At 46.2% G+C, this 22,951-nt stretch overlaps 1 long non-coding RNA gene across 2 annotated transcripts in view; it reads right to left on the bottom strand.

Moving 5' to 3' along the window:
* LOC110366119 (uncharacterized) overlaps window positions 1-22,951 on the bottom strand; it is a 52,533-nt gene that overhangs the window by 9,703 nt on the left and 19,879 nt on the right. The window contains exons 3-6 of one of the 2 annotated variants that reach the window (XR_010474002.1): window positions 10,396-10,504; window positions 8,354-8,835; window positions 8,111-8,269; window positions 3,532-7,772 (exon numbers count right to left, since the gene is read on the bottom strand). This is a non-coding gene — a long non-coding RNA (uncharacterized LOC110366119). Of the gene's footprint in view, window positions 1-3,531; window positions 8,270-8,353; window positions 8,836-10,395; window positions 10,505-22,951 lie in introns of both variants that reach the window. The other variant, XR_010474001.1, reaches the window with a different exon arrangement.

Here is a 22,951-nt window from a genome sequence, read left to right as displayed (position 1 = left end):
TGGAGGCACTTTTTTGCCTCCGTATGTGATGGATAATAAATGTTGAAAAGTTTCTGCTAGGGAATAGCACTTTTGGTTTGGGGCCAACCGGACCCACTCAAAAAACACATGTGAGGGGTGGGGGAGCTATGGCCAGCAGTTCTGCTTTTTTGTTCCTATTATTATTAATTTTAATGGTAAACGTGAGCTGCCAAAAACCTGAAGGTATCTACCCCCTCCCTAAACGTAAGAAATAACTAATATTTGAGTGAGACTAACTCTTTGGCTGCTCTTGAGTATGCATTTGATGTCCTCCTGCTCCCCAGCACTGGAGCCTGGAGTCACAGCCATCTCACGGACCAACAGCCAAGCTCACTCAGGAGCAGAGCACCACGAGCACCAACCTCACTCAAGGTCACGACACATCTCCCAAACTCATCTTAAGGTTTGCACTTACCTGGCAAATTCAGGCTGTTTTCCTTCCCTGCAATTACCCCTCCAGAGCTCAAGTCCACCACCAGCCTCTCCAAAATCCAGCAAACATCTCTAACCCCATGGGTAGCTGTCACACACTACTAACTAGTCTCTTTTAAAAGGAAACAGGTACTTTGTTCAGCATTAAACTACACCGTGTGTTTCCCAGGCTGGCCTGGGACTGCAGACAAGGTAACACTGCAAAGAAAACCCCTGAACCATGCAAGAGAACAAAGGCTTGGTGGTGGAGAAATTGCTTCACTTTGAAAAATGTAAATGTTTAAGCACTTCTTATTAAAGTAATTCAAAAACGCAGCACTGGCCCAACAGGAGAGAAGCCAATGCTTCTCCCAAGGCAGCTGTCCGGGCCAGAGCTCGCTCTGTATGTGGGAGTGAGCAGCTCCGTTCAGTCTGTTAGCAGAAAAATAGCTGAAAGTGATCTGTTGGAAGCTGTCTCCATACACACAGACACACACACACAGAGCTTTGATATGTGGGTCTGACTTAATTATAGCTGGCAAACGCAATGGTTAGATGTGCTTGAGAATGATGCTTGACAAAACTATGTTGTGCAAAGGAGAATTTGGTTTCCCAGAGAAAAGTAAAGCAGATAGTGGCCACATCTGGATTTTTTTCTCACTCTCACATCACTCTGCATTTCCTGGTTAGAGATGGGATCTCCCCAAGAGAGGCTTTTCTTGTGGTATTTCTAGCTGGGACTGGACGCACCACAAATCTCATGAGAAAGTCTTTCCTTCCAAGATTCATGAGCTGGAAGCTCATGAAGCACAGATAGTTCAGGGAAGTGACCAACTGTGCAGTCACCTTCCAAGCTCCCAGCCTTTTGGGGGGTCTGGTAGCACATGCAATGAAATAGGGTCCCATCTTGCCACCTTCCCACCAGCACAGACACTTGATGTTACAACTGTCTGGAAAGCTCCTTACTTCAAAATATTAAAAAGGAAAAAGAGAAGTCCTGCTGTGTCAGAGCAGGCAAGGCTTGGAGGTCTGCCTGACTGCTTTGAGGTCATAAAGAAGTCATCTCAAAACAGCTGCTCTAGCCTATAACACACCATGAGGAGAGGGACACCCCAAAATCAGCCAGCTGCTGATTTCCACTTCCAGGGAACACCAGCTTGCCCTCATGCTGGGAAGGGAGCAATGCCTAGCAGGACCCTCAGACCTTCTCTAGCAGGGGAAAAACCCTCAGGCCAATCCAAACCTTCAACTCTAGTCAGTTCTGGGTCTAATCCATCTGCAAAGCACATACCATGAAACCATCTGATAAAAAAAATATCTTCAGAGCCCTCTCCACCCTGGTTCACACCCTCTGTGCTTGGTGTCTCCGAGTTTTCTGAAAATGTACAAAACGAGCACTTTGGAAGGCATTTGGCTGATTCTGGGATACCTCAGTCCTGCCTTGGCATGGGTTTTACTGCCAGACCCTGGGTAATCTGCTTAACTGGTCCATGAACTCAGTTCCCTATCCTTAAAAATAAGAGGGAGAGAGAAGTAACAGCATTTCCTGGCATCCCTGGGATGTTGTGAAGATTAATGTGTTAGAGAACAAAGTGTGTCAAGATTCTCCAAAGGAAAAGCAAGTTAGAAAGTCAATATAGCACTGAGGAGTGTGTTTCAACACAATGTTGGTTTATTCCATATTGTTCCTGTCCAAGGAAGATTTGAAAGTTAAAATTAAAGCAAAACAAATGCATCTCTTTCTGTGCTCCAGAGGGGACTGCTCAGCATGTGGGCACATAGGAACACTCTCAGGAATAGGACGTTTGAAAACTACTGTGAAAACTGTGGTCAAGAATTGGTGAAACCTGCTGAAATCCCACAAGGAGCCTTTATTGCCAGGCACTCAGTGACCTCCTTGTGGGCAGAAGCTGGTAGACACAGATTTCCCTGCTTTCTGACCTCAACGCAAAGCCTGGAGCTGCATAGTCTGAAGAGGCTCAGCCACCAGGTGCCAAAATTGTCACTCTTCCACCTGGCTCTATTATGGCTTCATGGTAGACCATGTTGAGCCCCCCAAACCCATCAGGCACCTCTGAAAAACCTCAGCACAAACCTCTTGTAAGGTTAGCGTTAGAGACCCCTTTGCAATATAATCACTCTCCTGAAGCACACAATCCTCCCCTTCCTTCCAGTTCACCATCGTTCAAACATGATGGCTTGTAGCTCTGCCCCTCCTGGAGGAAATCTCACTCTAACAGCGTGTTTTGGCACAGCGTGTGTTGGCCGGGGTCATGTCACATGGGGACTGTGGTATTGAATTTAGCACAGGACAATGGCGATTCTAGGACCTTTCCTTTTCACATAGGCACCGGCTGTTTAAGCTGCAGGGAGCCAGCTGGGAGCTGAACGCTCTCCAGTTCATGCTGCATGTTTATTTTCCTTCTGGGCCCATGAGACATGAATTCCTGAGAGGAAACCTTTCTCTCTGGGGAAGTTAATAATATGGATTCAGACCTCCTTCAACTGACAAAAAAGCTTAAAATTCAGCTCCACCATCTCCTGGGCTCTATTAGAAAATGTCTACCATTATCATGAGCGTGTCTAAAGAAAACCAAGCTATTTCCATTTAAGCATTCTCCCTGGACAGCTAAGCGCAAGACACATCACCTCTGAATCCTCATGCCGTGAAACAAACCACCTCAGGGCTGCAGGGGCCTTTCAAAGTAATTGTAGGTACCTTCAGATTCAAACACATCACTGGTACTTCCACTCAGCTGGATTCGACCTTCATCACAGCCCATCCCAATCAGGGCTATCATGCTTTGGAAATTCACTGCATAGAAATCATAGAATGTCCTGAGTTGCAAGGGACCCACGAGGATTATCGAGTCCAACTCCCATCCCTGCACAGGAAATGTAGGCATCTGAGCCAGCATTACACATCCCAGTGCCCAGGGTGCACTGCACAAGAATTTGGGAGCATCAAGTGCAGCAAAAATGATGCAGGTTAGACAGCAAGATGAGCTCAACCTAATTATAAGGTTGATGCAGACTGTGGAGAACCTGCAGAATTTCCCCCATTAGAGACCTTTAAGAACTGGTCAGATGAATACATACATGTCAGGCAGGAGCCAAGTGTGTTTGATCCTGCATGCAGGTGTGACCCCTTCAGGCTTCTGCCACTTCTCTGGTCTTCCAGGGTCCGATGAAGCAACCCAGGCACACCAGTCACCCGGGGGTGCTGTGAATCCCAGCCTTGGGTTGTCACCGGGAGCAGTGGAGATCAAAATGGGAAACGTCACCTTCTTCAGGCAGCAGGGCTCCTCCTGGCAATCTGTTCATCTCTCCATCCATGCTGGGTATGAATCCTACATGGGAATAACTCACATGTACCTGGTTAGAATTGCTGCCAAAGTAGATGTGTTTGAGTTGTGGGAGGGGAAAAAAGGGAGAGATACAGGGAGTTAACATCAGTGGAAAACACTAAAGGTGCTGACACGTGGTAAGCAGGCAGCCCAGACATCGGGCAAAGCTCACCAACTCCTTGATGGGCTTTGGTGATGCTAGGCCCCCTTGCAATCAGCACGGACGCATTCTCCCCCCACCTCTCTTTCTTTCTAATAGATACAGCCCATTTCAAAATATGTTTCCTAAGACCAGTCAGTAAACGGTCATTAAACACCCACAGGTGTCAAAACAAATGTGCTGCCTGTGCCTGGCGCAGCAGGGACCATGGGTGGTGGTGAGCAGGACCTGGGGCTCACTGAGTTGCTGGTACCTGCACCAAACTCACTCTCTGCCTCCACACATGCTGCCTCTCTCCCAGCACCCCTGGTTTATTTGGGTCTGCTGGAGTCTTGGTTAAAACAGAGGTCTCTAGTTTTGTATGACCTCCCTTCCGTTGTGCTCAGCTATGAGAAGCAAGAGGAGTTTCAGCCAAGCTCTTCTCTACCACCTAGTGGGAAATCAGATTTTTCTCACCATGGCAAGCATGGTGCTGAACAGTATTACTTGTGTGATGCCTGGATAAGCCCTTTGCAACCTGTCTGCCCATGCCTACCGGGAACATCCCAATGACTGTCAAAAGCCATCAGGTCAATGGGTCCCTTCGTGACTCTTAGCATCACCCTGTCTTAGGAACCAGCAAGGCTTGGTTAAGAGAAGTTGTCCCCTCCAGTACTCACTATTTCTAGTGCAAATAAGGACTATCCAAACCCATTTTCCAGTCAGTCACCAAGCAAAAGAGCACCTAGATTTACCGCACCTCAGTGCCTCTCAATTCAGCAGCATCGCTAAAAAAACCCTGCCTTTCCACACATGCTTAAGTTCTCCATGTTTTCCTGCCTCCAACCACCTTAGCCAAGGTTTGGGCATGACCCCAAGCTGCCCGCAGCCTCAGGAGCTGTGGTGGCCCCACAGTACCTGAGCACCGGCCATCGGTGTCAGGTCCAGCAGTGGCTCTTGGAGGAGCAGGGCTCTGGCCAAACTCCAGCACAGGTAATTGCAGTCTGTGTACTTAAATTCCCCCTGCAGATACAGCCGCCTTAATTTCCTGTCCTAAACTGTAGGGTAGTGTTGCACTGTGTTGTTAAACAGCTGCCATGCGCTACCCAGAGGGGCTTGTATTTCGACAGTGGGTGGGTTCAGCACGCTTCATGGATGGAGAGAAAGCAGGAAAGGAGGGTGCTGTGTTAAGCTGCCACTTGCCCCTCTGCTTCCCCAACATAGTTTAAGCAGCACCAGCTCTCTATGCTCTTTCTCATGCAGCCAGAATCTGGACACCCCATTCACCTTGCCTTGTAAGCAAGCGCCAATGTGGAAAGTCAGTCTTTCCTCCAACTGCTGCCAAAACAGAGGATGCAAAGGGTTAACGGTGCAACTACTGAGGGGGGTTCTCCTTGCAAACTGGAGACCCCTGTGAGTTTTATGGGGAGGGCTGGTGAGGGTGGAGGGATGGGGCAGGGGAAGAGAATTTGCTTTATGACTTTGACAGGAACTCCCATCATGGTATAATTATGGAAGTGAGAAGTCTGCGTGTAATGAAGACCATATGCTGTGTTAAAACACACACGCACAAATATTAGGCCCCCATGGGGCCTACGGGGAAGCTGGGGGGGGATCAGGAAGTGGTGGAGGACCCAGCCCTCTCCTCAAAGCTCCTTGCAGATTCTCCAGCCTGGCTGTGACCAGGGCAGCAGGGATACGGCGTGGCTGGAGAGCCCAGCACAGTCAAGCAGGGCCAGTTTGGTGTCAAAAACATCCAGTTTCAATAACATATTGAGTGGAAGGAAGGACATCAATGCCAAAAAAAAAAAGAAAGATAAAAAAGGCTTTCACCCCACATTGCTGCAGACAGCCCCTGAGAGCTGGGTCTCCTTCAGCAGCAGTTTTTCTTCAGGTCCCGCTACAATTTTTCCCCTTCCTTTCAAACTACGCCCTCGCTGCTCTTCCCTCCCTGGAAAACATCTGCACACAGCTGCCTGTGGAGGCAACCAGCCCTCCTCCTCACTCCATCCAGCTGTGCCGGTAGGAGCAACACGATGTCCCCAAGCAGCTCCTGGGCTGGGGAAAATGTCTTTGGCGAGCACCAGGGCCACCCAGCTGGTGTTTGAAGTCCCCATGCCATCCTCTCCATCACCCCGCCTGCTCTTTATAATGTGAAGCTTTCTTGGCTACAGCATATTCCATGTCTCCGGATCTTACATGTCTTCTGCTTCACATCACCCACTCTCTTCATGGGTCCTTTTGGCTTCTTTTGAGGCTGTTTCTTCCTTCACAGGTCACACACTTGCAGGATTATCTTCTTTCCAGCTTACTTTCCGGGTCTGTCTCCCTGCAAGCCCCTGTGACACCCATGTACGCTCGCACCCACTGCCAGCCTACCAGCATACGCTCACCATGGCACATTCAACCATCCACCATGCCTCTTTGGTAGCTATTCTCCATATTAACCTTCACAGGGATGGACATGAGCTGTGCTTCATCATTTTAAGCCCACTTACAACATCCACCCCCCAAACTTTGTCCATCCTTTTCCCTGCTGACAGGACAGAGTCTGACCTGGAGCAGATGACCCTGTTTTTCCCTGCTCTGGAGCAGTTTCTCCCAGCTGGTCGTGCCTGAGCTGGGAGGTCCAGCTCGAGCTGCCTGGCACAGGCCCGTTTTGTTCTTCCAGCTGTTTTGCCAGCAGAAAAGGGAGCTGTTGCTGTTGTGTACCAGGGCTGGGGGTGAGAGCTGCAGGAGTCACTGCGGGCAGCAATGCTGCTCTCCTTGCCCAGCAGCACCAAGGGCACCCAGCTGCAGGTCTGGCTGGGGTCAGCAGGGGAGTGCAAGTGTATGGGAAAGCAAAACTGATGAGCTCAACATAAGCTCCCCTTGCACCTAAGGAGGGCAAAATACATCCCTGTGCCTCTACAGTAGAAAAGAGAGGTGAGAGGAAAAATCCCATTCCCTGAGGAAGAAATACCAAATGGACAGTGGTTTATTCCAACTAATTTCATTGAAACTGGCAATTTGCAGGAGAAGAGAGCCTATAAATTGTGTTTGCCTTATCTTTTATACAACCTTCATAGAAAATACTCTTCATTCATTTATGCATATACCATTGCGTATCCTCCTAAAAAAAAAAATAGCTGCTTTCCACCACCTAAAGCTGCTGCTATAGATTCATTACAGGCACAGGGTTTGGGAACAAAACTTCCACAGCATTGCAGGGCACTATTAGAAGAGGGTCACCCACTCCAGAGAGAGAGTGCCCATATTTCCCATTCATGCAAAGGGAATCCACCGAGACTACAGCATAGAAAGTGCCTGGATGAACACTGCTGCCAAATGCATGCTCAATTTATGATTTATCTGCCTGCCTATCTTTATCAGTGTAAGTTCCTCTCCCACATTTCCCATCTGCATCTGCTCTCAGGCAAAGGATGTTGGTGTTGGGTTTTATTGTCTACTACATGCAAAATTGTTGCTGCAATTAAAAGTATCCCTCACCATAGTGGCTTAAAAGATGTTAACACTCAGGGCTTATTGTTCCCAGCACTCACTCACCCACATGATGCAAACCCTCCCCACCACTGCCTCCACACCTGATGAGAAAGAGACATCCCTGGATGGACCCATCCAGTCCAGCTGTGATGTGGGGAATTTTCCAGGGCTCCTCCAAACTTTTACAGCTGGTTTTACAGGAGAAAGCTGACATGCAGAGGTGAACCGCAGGTGCAGTGCAAGTAGCCTTCCTCCATTGGGGACAGCAGGGCAAGGAGTAACCTCTTTTTTTCCCCGCTGTCTGCTGTGATCCACGATTCCCGTCATGCACAGTGTGTCATTTCCCATGAGTACCTGCCTGTTTCTGCCATCTGCCATGATTTATAGAAAATGGGCAGTGATTAATAGCCCAGTCAATGCCGAGTGAAGTCATTTTCTTTCATTTACCTGCTCTCTGACCTCCCCGCACAGTCCCAGACAGGGGCTGGGAAAGTGTATTAATCATGCACTTAAAAAATATTTAAAAGGGGAGATCAGCCAGGAGCTTGGTGGTATTTATGGAGTTGTTTTCTACAGAGGGTGCAAGCTAATTGCCAGATAAAACAAACGGGCTCTTTGAAATGGAAATGAGCCACTTGGAGGTACTCAGGGTTTGGTTCTTGAGTGATGCCCCAAACCCACACTCCTCCTGGGGCTCCCTGTCACCTACCTGGGACCAAGTCCAGTGGCAGCCAAGGCCATGGCTCTCAGACACAAGGAATAGGGCACAGAACACCAGCTTGAAGTGCAGTCACGGTCCCAAGAGGTCTCTACCCCTGGAGAAGGCTGTGCTCCCACCTTTCCGTGGTGCTGGCACCAGTGCAGGATGCTGCAAAGAGACAGAGGGCTCATGCCAGGCTGGAGTCCACCTGAAGAAATCCTGTTACAGGGAAAGGGTATTTGGGGAAAATACCTTGATTTTCTGTCACGTAAGGTGTATTCATGGAGCATGTGAAGGCATTTGGACCCTGTCTGGACCCACAGTATGAACAGGCAGTAGAAGTGCTCCAGCCCATTGCCTCAGGCATGAAGTGAGCATTCCACACCATTTTTGCCAACTCCAAGTGGCAGAATTGGCCCTGGGGCTCCTCATCCACCCAGAAGGACCAGATAACTTTATGGGGATGAGCATGAGTGTCTCTTGTTTCTCCAATCCCAGGACAGGAGCCCCTGTTCTCCTGTGCCTTCTGTGGCACAGAGCCACAATGCCATTGTCTGGAGTGGCACCCAGCTTTGCTTCAGCTCAAATCTGAAGTTTCTCTTCCTTGTGCTACGTCCCAGGGTGACACTGCGTGCACCATGTCCTGTACAGTTCTGCGGTGCCTCCTGGAAAATACCACTCTGCTGTGGGCCCCTGCAGAGAGCCGGGGTTGAGAGCAATAAAATGGAAATCCCCTGTCAAGCCAAACAAAATTATTGAGTTATTCTCACCCGCCGGAGACCAAAGCTTTGTTGACAACTTAATTAACTATGTTTGTAATGAATTTTTGGCCACATACAACAGACTAATTATCAAAGCAAACCTTAATCTCTTTCTAGGCACATCAAAGTATTGAAAGCACAAAATATTTACATGAGTCTCAGATAAAATTCTTTGCACTAATTCTAACATAATTAAAATTATGTTGGGGCTAAGGTAATTATGCAAGGTGCTTATATGGCATAACAATGTAATACAAGCCTGTAATTTTTTTCTCCTGCAGTCAATCAGCAAAATCCTCAAACACTTAAGTGCACTTTCACATAAGAAAAAGCAGCATCACTTTTAGGCTCAGTTAAGGCATTTAAAACTGCCCACTAAGGCCAGATTTGAGATAATCGGCTTCATTATTTGCATTACCCAAGCTTTTCTTAGCAATAACTGGACATCAGTAAAACTGGTGAATAAATAGCCACTGCAGCATTTCCAGTTGTCTCGGTGCAACCAGTGACAGTTTTATTTTTATTTACTTCAAAGTGTTTATGTGAATTTGATGACTAAGTGCTGGAGAGGACTTTGTTAATCCATTCTTTCCTAAGGGCATCTCTTCCAATAACGGGTCATGTGATAAGAAGAAAGAGAAGAGCAGGAGAGGGGAAAGGGACTCGCTTTCTTCCTGGGGTGAGCTGTGACAGGACACCACTTTGCTCCAAAAGGGGAGCCCCTGTGACACAAGGCTTGCACCTCTACCACAGGAGATGGTGATGCCTGAACACCTCCCAAAAGCCCCAGAGAGGGAAGGGTGTCACTGACCATTCCTGTTATTTCCATCTCTTCTTCCTAGACTCACATGAGTGGCTGTCCCCAAGGCTGTAGGGACTGCTTGGTCACAGTGAGCTTGGTCCCAGCTACACAAGTCACCAAGGAACTCTCTGCAGTGCAGCCTCACAGCTAAGCCTGGGCATGAGAAAATGACCAAAAGGCAAGGCCACTCGCAGGTCCCGCCTGCCATCTGTGCTGGGAGTCACTTCTGTTGTCACAGGAGGTGACCCAGTTTCAGGAAGCAGGTCCCAGAGATGTCACCCTGCATCCCTCAGTGCTTCCTCCTGTCCCTGGGACCAGCACACCTGTGCTGCTGTGACCCAGGGCCTTGTGGTATGGGCCATGTAGAGAGTCTGTGATGACCCAGAAAATCCTTCAGCTGATGAGCTGGGAAGGCAAGTTGCCTGGGTCACACACACACACACACACACGTTTAAATGCTGCCTTAGATCTGCATCACCAAACTGCAGGCACATGGTTCCAGAGGTTCCTGACACTGCACCACTGTACAGTGGCTGTGAGGACCCAGTCTCAGCACTGCCCCAGCCACAGATGTCAGGGCATATGTTCCTGTTTTCCCAGCTACTAAAACCAGTTCCTTTTTGTGGTCTTTGGAGACATTTGCCAACAGAAAGCTGCCTTTGAACAGATTTCTGCCTAGGTTTGACTTCATTAATCAAATAATTTCTTGACACAAAACACTAAGGACTTACTGGAGGTGCGAGGCTGGAGAGCAGGGCTATGCCAAGGGGCTGCCCAGAGGCACTCCCGTGGACACACAGCTCCGAGGAAACTGTTGAGCTTTCAGCCTGATCTGCAAAGCTTAAAAAATTAACAGGTAAGTTTGGAGCAACAACAACTACTCCTCCTCCCAGCCCTGTTTTCCCCACTATTGCAGTAGTGCTGGTGGGGCTACAGTGATGAAGCCAGCCCTGACTGGTGGGTTTGCCCCCATCTTTGCAGATATGATCACCCCAGAAAAGCACAGGGCAGGACTTGGTGGAAACCCAGGCACATGCCAACACACCCACATCAGGCGCCCCCAGCTCCTCTCAGATGGGCTGAAACCACCTAAACTCACTCCAAACACCTTGCTCTCTGCAGCTCATGAAGGCTGGGGCACAACCAGGAGCTCTGCCACATTTCAGGCTTTTGCATCAACCACAAACGATTCTGAAGCCAGGCCAGAGTTTCTTTCTCTGACTGGTCTAGACCTCTGATTTCATATATTCTAGGTTTGCTACCTCTACAAAGCACAGAGCATCAGACTAAACCAAGACACAAACAAGTAGATGGACAAGTGGATGGACAAGTAGAGAAGAAGCTTCCAGGGACTAATATCTTTGCTACTCAGTCTTAGCAGGCAGGTGGCTGAGAAGACTTTTTGCTCAGTTTCCCATCAAGAGAGGTGATGAACTCCTCATGGGTAGAAAGAGCTCTAGAAACAGAAACTTACTGATACCAGTATCAGCTGGTGTTACTGTGCACAAGACAACAAACTTTACACTAAGAAAAAGAGCAATGTCACATCTCAAGGTCGTCAAAAGGTGAATGAGCTATAGAGACACTATATAGGTTTCTTCCACAACAGTGGGTGTTAGTCTGGAGTTACTCAGGAGACAAACCCTACTGTTTGGTCATGTGAGTAACCAACCAGGTAATTGCCCTGAGGGCAATATGAGGGCGAGGACAGAAGAGAACCTGGTCATTAAATCTGCATGCAGGGGAGAGCTATAAGAGTTTCTCCTCCTGCTGCCTCTCTGAAAAAACAGTTTTGGCATTTGTTCAGCATTTGAGTAGAAGTCAACTCTACACTTGTCAGGCTCCCATGCAGTGCTGCTTCTCAGTGCTTGGTTGCCTAAAAGACAACTCCCACGTTCCTCAAATTTCTGAGAAGCTTGACAGCTTGACTGCAGGATTTGGGCTTGGTTTCACCTCTGGCACAACTGACAGGTGCTTTAGGAGCTGGAAAGAATTTAAGGCTCTTCATCCTTGGCCTCTCTGCAGAGGCCAGGACCTTTGTGTTGCTGCCACCTCCCAGGCAGAGGAGAGGTGCTAGGGGTGCTCTCTAGTGGCAGGCTGCAGAGAGAACAAGAGCAGCATGCAGATGTTACCCACAACATCTGGAGAAGCTGAGATAAAACATAACTAGGGAGGCAGGCAAGCTTTTGGGGTGCAGAGAAAAACAAGACATATTAGCTAGTGGAGTGGCAGGCTAAAACCTGGCATAAATATCCTCTACCGAGGTTGCTCTGTGCTAAAATGTGAAGCATTTTTTAGTAGTTCTCCCAGGGAATTCATGACATCTGTTCAACACACTAATTTTTTCTACTTGCAGGGAATGCTCTAGGTGCTCTTATGGTAGTCCCTCATGAGCTCCACATTTTTTGTTTGTTTGTTTTAGCCTCAAAAAACTCTTTTGACATTAGGGGATATTAACCCCATTTTAGTGATGGGAAACAGAGACAGAGAGGATTAACTTTAAAGGTGTTTTAGCACTGGCATAGAGGAAGGTACTCAGCATCAGCAGAAAAGCTACAGAGTACACTTCTCTGTATTTAAAAGTTAAAATAGCTTCAAAATCCGAATCAGAGTGGAGACAGTGCTAATTTTAAAAAGGTATATTTGTGACCTTTTCATCATTACATTTTCAAGTTCTGAATAATAAAGATTGGGAATTAAACAGACTATTGAAATTCTCCTACTATTTAGTAGGAAAGCAATTTGAACAATTGAGGGAAGAAGGGCTTGTGAGAAAATGTATTTTAAAAAAAAAGTCCATGAATATTTTCCACTTTTAGCCATGAATACTTTAAGTCTTTTTTTCAGAGAAAAATAATAACTCCAAGTTGTTCCTAAATTGTTACTCCCATCATCTCGAAAATGGTGGGAATTGTATATTTTACTAAAACCTACAATATTGCACTTTGGGGTAGAAGGTGATCTGATTCCAGCCACTGCATCCCTGGTTCCAGGCAAGTTCCCAGGCAGCATCCAGCCATCTGAGGGCTCTGAGGGTGCCCTGGACCTCCTTACCTCCAGCTTTCCTCCAAGCCACCAATCTGCTGCTGTCACCAAAAGTAGGACCACAAGGGGACTTGGTTGGTGGGAGCAAGAACCGAGGTTTTCCTCCCAGCAACCAAATCCCCTTGTGGAGGCTGAAACATCTTTTTCCTGGTGCAGAACAAAAATACGAGACTTTATTCACAAATCCTTAAACTCCTTGTGGTAAACAGGTAAATCTAAGCCTAATCCTTATTCCAGGGAGGAAAATGCACCCGCTCAGGGCCCTGCAGTCCCACTTAGGGATGTGCACAGCGACAGCAGGTGGAGCTGCAAGACCAGGAGTGAGTGTGGAGGCGCCTGGTGCAGCTCCTCCCTGCCTGGGGGAAAGAAATATTTGGGTTTGGAGTGGAGCTAAAAAGACTCAGCTCAATGTGGCCTTTAGAAGCATCCCCTCTCTGCCACAAATTAAGAAAAGGAAATGTTTGTTTCAAATCCAGGAGGAGGGAGCCAAGCCTTCTGTCTTTTTGGAGAGAAGACAGATGCTCTGAGGTTAGGATGTGGTGTTCAGCTCACAGAATGTTAGGGATTAGAAGGGACCTTGAAAGATCATCTAGTCCAATCTCCCTGCTGGAGCTCCCAGCCCCACTGCAGGCTTCACGTGCAGCCTTGCCTACATCACTCAGGGAGACACCTGAAATGGCTTTCACCATTTTCCAGGGAACTCAGGCAATTGCCAAGCAAATAGTATCCCTCAGGCCTTGTCCCCCCTTCCCATGGGAGCTCTCCAAGATACTCTCCGTCTTAAAACTTCCTGTAAAAGTTTTCAGTGGTAGATAATGTTGTCCTGCTCATAGCCGTAAGGCACAGTCATACCTTAGCAAAGGCCTTTTTGGTATTCTTAAGGTCACCTCCCAGGGCAAAGCAGGCATTTGCCAGCCTTGAGCCCCAGAAGCCCCAAAGGTGGTACTTTAAAGATATTGCTTTGGTAGGTTATAAAACTCCCTTATTAAGTCAGTGATTACAAGTAATGTAAGATTTATGGATGGGGATATTCTTTGATGGTGTTTGGGTTACAGGAAGGCATAAGGATTGATGCGAGTGTGCACAGGCTGACCCTGCAACAGATGGGGGTCTTATGCATCTCCCTGCCAAATGCTCAATGTACCAATGCACCAGTGCCCCAGGCTGTTAATGTATAGAATAAATAAAACAATAACTTCAGTGTAATAAGCTCACACACAGCCCTTCTTAATTTAATTTTTAACTGTGAGGGTGACAACCCACCAGCAGAAAAACTTCCACAGGAATCTGGTAGATTTGTCATCCTTAATGAATCAGGTCCATTTCCCCCTGTGGGGTTCCTCAGAGGTGGCAACCTCACTTTCTGGGGTAGGTCTGGCTGACACCTCAGCATCTGACATGGGCATCCTAAGAAGAGTTTTAAAAGAAACACATTTAAATAGAAACTGTATTCATGCTGTTAGATTTAACTTATTGCTTCTGCAATAACTGCAGTGCAGTTCCATGTACACTATGCTGAGCTATTATACCATCCTAAGAGTCTGCGCCAGTGCTCAAAGCAGGGCTGGATCCCACCCTGAACTACCAGCAGCCCTACGGACCCTGAGAAGTTTGGCTAAAGCTGTTCTGCAAGCCAAGTCCAGGCTATCCCAATTATATTTTCATTTATGGACTCAGGGCAGCTGAAACAGGAGGATTTTTGGCTCAGGACACATGGGAGCCAACATTCAACTACAATAGCTCTTCCACGCTTTCACATCTCTGGAGTGCTTCTGCCACATGGTAACAGTAGGGAATGAGCTATTTGCTCCACAAGCATAACCGCAGCCTGACATTGCACGAAACACATAGGAACATTGTTCTTCAGCAGGATTTTCATCTCATGGCAATTTCTGAGGGTGCTGAATTCTTTGTGGTTTCTTGTATTTGGGGGGAAGAAAAGCAAAGATCAAAGTACAACACCCTCTGAGATCTGGCCTGGGCAACACTGTCCCCAGATCACTCAGTGGCATGTGACAAGATAACCTGCAAAACAGGCTTTACCAAGGAAAAATGCATGAGCTGTTCAGTGCTCGCTGCCCTGCCACAGGGCTGAGCAGTAGGATGAGGTGGGTAGTGGCACCTGTACCCCCACAAAAGGCGTCGTGGATGGGGTGGCCGTGTCCTGGGTAAGGCCAGCACATGAAGCCCATCCTTTAGGACTTCCCCACTGCATGCCAATCCTGCCTCGCCTGAGACATATAGTCCCTTCACAGCCCAGCTGAACCCCTGCTTACCAAGAAAGGGAGGTTAAAAAATTTTCCTGAAAGAAAACAACCTAGAGGCTCGTGGGCTGGCAGAGGGGACGTCCCACACTGTCCTGCCCACTTCTGCAGCCTGCACAAGTTGTAGACTTCCAGCACAGGGCAGGAGTGCACAGTGATCCAGGAGCCTCTCTGCCTTGAGAGGCAGGGAGCACATTGCATGGGCTTGGCAGAGGAGCTGTGCACCTCAAGCTGATGCCACCAAACCCACCTGCCCTCCCAGCTGCTCTGTGCTCAACTACAAGCCTTACAAACCCTACAAGGCCCTGAGCAACCCGACCTGACTTCAAAGTGAGCCCTGATTCAAGCAGGGAGTTGGAACAGAGTCATACTGGGGTCCTTCCAACCTGATTTATTCCATAATGCTACCTTTGTGCACCATGGGAGATTATCCTGGGGCAACACCATGTCTTCCTATGCACCTCTCATGGTAGCTGAACTACCCACTGCTCCAAGCCCTGACACAGACACTCTGCAGCCAGATTTTTCTTGGTCATTAGCTTACCCCTTCTGCTGACCCAGCTGGCACAGATCACTGCCTGAGTTGGCAGAGGACCTAGAAGAGCCCATGCATCACAGCTGACTCGAGCCCAGCCTTCCCATGATTTATTCTCCCATTTGTGCCACACCAACAAAACAAACCCACATCTCCCACAAGCATTTTTCTACAATTGACCAAGCTGATGCAAAAAGCCCATGGCTTATCTTCTGAACCACTGTTAAGTTTGCCAGTCTGGAGCCTGAGGGAATAGACATCTAAACCCTTCACACAGCAACCTCGAGAGGCAAAGCAGAATTTTGAGCCTGGGAAGTTTGATAGCTTTGTTAAACAACCAGGCAGAGATTGAGAGATGGGAGAAAGGCTCCTTCAACATCCTGGTTTGCCCATAAAATGAAAGAATAGGTCATACATTTAATAACTTCACATGTTTTATGACATTATTGTCTGTAAAACCTTCCTAGTTTCCTTAGTAATCAGAAAACTGACTCTTTTTAATAGAAAACGCAGTGTACTTGCCACAAGAACAGAGAATGAAAATTGGTCTCCTATGCAAATAGTTCAATTATAACCAAAAGCAAACACTGAAAGAGGTCAAGTTCCCAAAAGGATGTATGTTTACATTATAAATAAGGAACTGGGAAATGGGAACAATATGACAGTTTTACTACTTGGGAGCTGTGACTCGCTAAGGTAAACAGCAGTTTCATGAGGGGGCTTGAGGTGCAGCAAATGCAGTGATGGCACTATGAGTTGTTTTTTTGTGTGTGTGTAAAACTGCAAAAAGGCTTATTCCTTTTACAAAACCATGAGGCTGACCCCGGATAAGTCAGCAGGGTTTCTTATTTGGTGTGTGGGCTGGATGTTTGATTAATTGACCTGAAATCAGCACAAACAACTCTGAAGAAAGCAATTTGTCACTTAAACTGTTCACTCAAGATAAAAAAGTATTTAAGATGGGTCCAAATTCTCCAGGATTAGGATAAATCAGTTCCTTGTAATTATTTTTTAACTCCTTTTAGTTGCCAGTAAGACTGTTACATTTTGGCTTTAAGACACTGGAGGTTTTTTGGCATAACAAAATAAAAACCACTAAATATTTTACTATTTATAAGTAATCTGTTAGAGGCAAGTAATGGAATCCTACTATAGCTTCGAATTAATGTATAACTTAAATAATGGCTAGCTTAGTGCTGTTGTGTTGGTTCATATCCGGGAAGGCTTTAGGCAAAAGCAGGTCCTGGTGTGAATGGTTGAATACAGTATAAACAGAGCCTACCACAAGAAGGAAAGCAAGCCCAGTATAGGGAATTATAAATATAAACCAGGAAATATGTAAGGAAATATAAATATAAGAAAGCTTGCTACAAAGGAAGACAAAAATTTCCCTTTGTCACTTCCCAGGAGGTGTCTCAAGTTTTTAGGTCTGCAAGCTAAGCCTACAATGCATCTCCTGATTGCCACCTGTGGGAAGAGGTCAAGGCTGGAAATGATCCACCATGAACATCATCCTGTTAAAAAACATACAGTTCAAGAAATATTAAAATGAAGCCAAAGGTGCCCAGCAATGAGCTACGACTGCTACAGCACTCTGAATGTGAGAATAACCCTCTCCCATAGCCATCTGTATTTATACTAACACACCCACTTTGAAAGGATGCTCCCAGACAGAAAGCAGTACCTGTATTCCCACCGGCCCATCAGCCGTGCACAGCTCCTCAGAGAAAGATGCTGGAGAGATCTTTCAGGAATTTATTGCCTTCTCCATTTCAAGTTGGAAAACTGGAAGCTCAAAATTCAGTTCTTCTCAACCCCTATATTACCATATCTTGAGGCTTAGAATTAACTATTTCAGACAAAAAGGCATTCAGCTACACATTCAAAGTTAACAGTCACATCCATATGGTTCTGGTAGAGTTAATTTTGAGATGGGGCATTTACCTACACTCCAGCCACAGACTGAGTGCTGAAGGCAAGGTATCCATTTCCCTCAATTTTGGAGGTGCAGAACAGCTTCCCCTCCCACCAAGACACCAAGGATACTTCAGGAGAAAAAAAAAACACCTTTATAATGAGACAAACCCAAAGACAGCAAATCAGATTTCCCAAAACTTTGTTGTGTGAAAGCTCCCAGCTCCCTTGTAGAGATGCATCAAGTTTCAGCCATGGTTCAACAGAGCTTAGCTTGGGTTTTCCCTAGTTTTAAAATAAAACTTTGTATTGATCTCAAAATAATGGATACTTCTTCTATGAAAAGACAGTCAATGCTATTGAATGCAGGATTTCACTACTTTATTTGCCTTTCTACATCAGCCAAAATATGAATGGCTTTTTTGTCTGAAGCTGAGGACTTCAGCTACTTCCCTAGCAAAGACAACCATAAAACCCAAGTAAAGATATTTTTTGACTTGTCAAAACGTATGACATGTGATTGAAAGGCAAGAATCTTGAGTATTGTTAATCCTGAACTACTCTTGATCATTAGTGACCATTTCCACAGAAAGAGCATCATGCCAGTAAAATCAGAAAAAAAGAGGAGATGCACCTTTGCTTTTTAGAGAGATGTTAACAAGAGTTCACCACACATAAGTCAAGAAAGCAACCCGTTTGATCTGAATAAGACCTTCAACAAGCAAGATCTGAAGATGCTAACAGAATAACACTAATCAATGCAAAGAGTAGGGCAGAAATTATTCTGAAAATCACTACAAACCTCTAAAAGGGATCTAGAAGCCTCTGAGCTTACAGTGTAAGAAGATAATTGAACAACACTACCAAAGAGAAGTTGTACCTACGACACCTTGTCCCAAGGAAGGCAGCTGGACCTGCTGCTACTCTCCCACTGGCTCCCACTTCCATGGACACCAGGAACTGCAGCAAAACACCTTCCAGGGGGCACCGAGATCACCTGCCAGCCAGTTCCTGTCCACTAGCTGGTAGGTTGACAGCTCTTGATGGGTCAATATGCATTACAAAGCATAACATGTAAGCATTACACGTGATCAATTTTATCAGTGTATTTTCAAAGCGTATTATCAAAGTATTCTCCAAGCACCTTTGCAACCATTTTACATATGGAGATACTGAGCAACTGAGAAACCAAGAACCTTCACTTCACTTCTGATATACCAAGTCAGATATATCCACTGATTTCAGTGTTTTTTTGGGAAAAAAACCCGTGTGGGAAAAAAAACTGCCGTACAAATGTATACAATCAGTATCAAATGGCAGAACGAGCCCACATGACTCAGTGCCTCTTAATTCACAAATCAACACTCCTACCCTCACTTAATCAGTATAACCAATAGATTTCCAGTTGACTAAAATCACATCAACTATTTCAAACTTTCCTGGGCACTCTGAAAGCTGAACATAATTTCCACTTCCAAACAAGTGCAACAAGACAGTCTGCCTCTCCTGCCTCAGACCAAGCTTCTGATGGTGGTGTTCTTTCACCTGTCCTGAATAGGAATTTTAGGCTTGGGGAGAAGTTGCCCCAGATTTGTCTTTGCTCCCAAGTGCATGTTCAGCTTGTAGCTTTGACTGACTGCAAAGGCAGAAGGACACAGATAGCCATACGCCAGTGATGCTCAGCTCCTGCCCGCTCTCCCCCATTATCACGTGCGCTGCTGAGATTTTGGCACTGCCATCAGCTGCATCTGGCACATCAGATCAAACTGGTTCTTCGCCCTGATGCAGGTGTCAAGAAGGGAGGGAACGCACACAGGACAAAACTGATTTATTTTAAATGTGGGGTGGTGGGAAGAACCTGTGAATACAAGAAAATTGCAGCCTTGAAAATACCCAGAGCAAGAAAAAGGATGGCCTGAAGGGCTGAGTGATAAAGTGCCTTTTCTCCCATAAGGCTAAAGCAGAATAAACAGAGGTGAGCAATCCTGCTTCAGCTGAAAGAGGGATTAGGAACTGCTTTTAAGAGGAAGGACCCACCTATAAATCCAAAGTGAGATTCAGCAAGAGCTATGGAGCAGGATCTAGGTGACAGCAGTTGTTTACTATATGCTCATATAGATTTTAGTAGGATTCTGTTTTCCTCTCCTCCTATTCTACATGTTACCTAACATTGCTGTGCAGCACGTAGCAGCTGCAATCCCAGATCCCCAGAGGTGATTGCTCACTGGCAGGGGGAATGTGCGCATACAGCACACCAAATACATACCTCTCCCAAAACAGTCTTTGTCTATATATTAACCACAGATCCAGGCTGCTGCAGAAGGACATCTGTGTAACACTCAGTGCTGGTGCTGCACAACCATTTTAGAAGTTTGAGTAAAGTAAAGCACATATGTTTTCCAAAATCCTGCAGGACATTTTCACTGTTACCAACAGCTGGGCAGGCTTTTGCATGGTAACATCACAGCAGACAGTTACGCAGAAAAAAAGGAAAAACTGAAGCCTGCACTGAGCTGCCAGCATTCCAGCAAGAAATGTTATTTCAATAAGGAGCACAAATGCAGATGCTATTTCTGTGCAGGGCAGAAACCCTCCCTACCCGTTCTTCACATGCTGCTTGAGTTATCTAACATCTCTCCTGCAATAAATGAATTTATTTGTCCATGTGATTTTTGCTACTGTCACAATATTGTCAGTCTTGGGGTTTCAGGAGAAAAAGGACTTGCAGGTCTCAGTGTCTCCTGCATCCAGGCCTCCCCATCTGACTGTAGTCCCTTGGTCTGCACGTGTAGTGGAAGGTTCATAGCCCATGGTGGGCCCTCTGCCATCCAGAGCGATGGAGATGCTGGAATCAGGATCCAACTGAGAAGCCAAGGAAGGCGAACCTGTTGCACATGACTTAGAGTTGCAGGTGCTCACAGGCAGCAAAGTTATTCTGTAAATGCTAATGTTTTCACACACTCTGCCCCTCTCCATCACAAAGGCTTGCTAAGATCAGTGTGTTTGCTGAAATGAGCCAAGAGCTAACTTCCCTCCAGCCAAGGAACATCAGCAGAACCAAAGTGACCTTTCTTGACCAGGTCTTCAACATTTAGAGGAATGTGCAATGTTTATCCACATCATTTGAATAAGTTTGTTTCAAGAAGTGTGCAGAGAAGGGAGGGGAAGTTACTAATGGGCTTAGTTCATTCTATGAAGAGGTGTAATTAAAGGGTGAAAACCGAAGTATATCTCACAGTGTCACATGTTAACACAGCATTTTTGAAAGCTCTGTGATTGTACCCATTACAGACAAACAAACAACAAACAAACAAAAAAAAACACACAAAACCACCACACCACATTATAAGAGGAAGAAATGTACTTTGAGCAGTGTAAACTTATATTGTCACATTACTACAACTTCTTTCCACCTGAAAAAAAAATCATAAGTCAGGGTGGAAGAAAGCCTTTTGTTTGTTTTTTTTTTGTAATTAAGTCTGTCTTGCAAAGAGGCAACAAAAACAGGAGATTGGCCAGATTTGTGGGAGAGTAACAGAGAAACCAGAGCTACACAATGCACTTGGAAGTCACTCTCCCTCTTTCTTTGTACTTTTCTTTCTTCCACATCCTCAACTGCTCTCATCAGGCCCTTTACACAGCACCTTAATGCAAATATTCATGTTTTACTCTATCTGTTGTGCTAGAATCTAATAGTCTTCCATCACAGGCAGTGTCCTCACTGGGATCAGTGCTGTGGATACGTGGAAGCACAAACTAGTTCCTGACCACTCTTGAAGTAAAGACTGTGCAACATGAAACATTCTGGAGGGTCACCCCAGTTCCTACAGAGCACAGTCAGAAATAACCTGTATTCCTTATTTTTAGTCCATGAGACCCACAGTCAAAGCATATAGGTCCAGCCAGCAGAGCTGTTTTTCTGGCCGCGTCACGTCTCTCTGAGATTTGGTCCACTGTCCAAAGTGCTTCTACGGTCTGTTTTAGTTGAAGAAAATGCAGAGAGTGCCTCAGGCTCCGTTTGTACCAACCTGCAAAGCAATTTAGTTATAGTTTAACTCCTGCTTGAAAACGAGGTCAAGAGGTGAAGCCTACAAGCCAAGGAGAAGTCCTCCAGCAGGCAACGTGGTTATTGGGTGCACCACATAAAATCAGCTGCACCATCTCTAAGCATAACCTTATGATTCACCGTGTGCAGAAGTCTCTGGAAACTGTTGAGGTCAACTATTGTCCCTGGAAATACCAGCTAAATAGGATAAAAACATGAAGATTTCTATTGTATTCATTAGATGCTTTCTCCCACCAGATGTGGTACTGGGCAGCCCAAATTTTGCCCCAAAAGAAGCTGAATCAGCAAGCTGAAGCTTGCAAGAATCTGTATGCCCTCATCTCAAAGCACTGCATGTTTTCATTCTGCCAGGGCTTCTGGGACTCCCAAAAGCTTCTCAGGCATCTGAGTTACAACATTACAGATTGTGACACCCCCTTGCCTATTCTCTACAAGCAGGGAAAGCCCTGTTGCTCCACACAGGTCCCAGAATGTGTTATTCATCCTGAAATGCACAGAGGGCATCAGACAAGTGAGAGCTTAAGCACAGGGTCACCTGCTGTTGTGAGTCTCATCTTGTTAAAGAGGAAAGTCACCACGAGTGACATTTCCTAAATGTCCAGAGATAAGCACAGTACCCACTACAATGGAAGTGACCTGGATAAAAGCGGGGTAAGCAGATGTTGTACATCTGCAAGATGCCTTCCAGCAAGGGGCATGTGCTGTCCTTGTTCTGCCATAGTTAATGATGGGACATGAAATTCCTGAAGTTGTGAGGGTTGAGGCTGCTTCTTTTATCTCATCTCACAATCCTGTCACCTTGGTATCTTAGCACAATCTCAAGCTTTTCTAAGTAAACATTTCCACAGAGCAGCCATGGTATGTGCTAACTCTTTCCATTTGCCCTTTGTCTTTCCCAGGGTTGCAAGCGATTTCCCATTCAGCAAGGCTGAGGAGGTTTTGCCGCAGAGCCGAGGGGAGGTTCCTTGGTGGATACGACCAAGCATAGCATGTTTCTCTCTCCTTTTCCCTGTGGTGATAGTTCTGCCCTGCCCTTCCCTTCCTTCAGCCCAGTTAGACAAGTCAGACAGTCTCCAGTCTGACCTTGCTCTGCCTTCCTTCCCCTCCTGCATATTACTTTCCGGCACTTAGCATGGCACAACACAAATGACCGCCTACAGAAAAACTCTGTGGCTGAACACCTGCCAATGGATCCTTCTCAGATCCTGTTTTCAGAGTTGGATATAGGTATCTCAGTAGGTTTACAGCATTTGTGTGGCCTTCATCCACATCATTGCAGAATGAGTCTACAATCCTTTCTGCTTCCTGGGATCCACAGAAAATAATGGGGATTTGACATTTATATCTGAATGGTTTACAAGATACTTCTGCACCTCTGAAGAACTATTGAGCTTGGGATGTAACTGTCAATCTCAATTACATGTAACTGGAAGATTTCTCCATCCAACCTTCTCTGAACATAT

Source organism: Columba livia, chromosome 7, assembly GCF_036013475.1.
Source record: "Columba livia isolate bColLiv1 breed racing homer chromosome 7, bColLiv1.pat.W.v2, whole genome shotgun sequence".
NCBI lineage: Eukaryota > Metazoa > Chordata > Aves > Columbiformes > Columbidae > Columba > Columba livia.
This window is presented reverse-complemented; position numbering and strand designations above follow the sequence as displayed.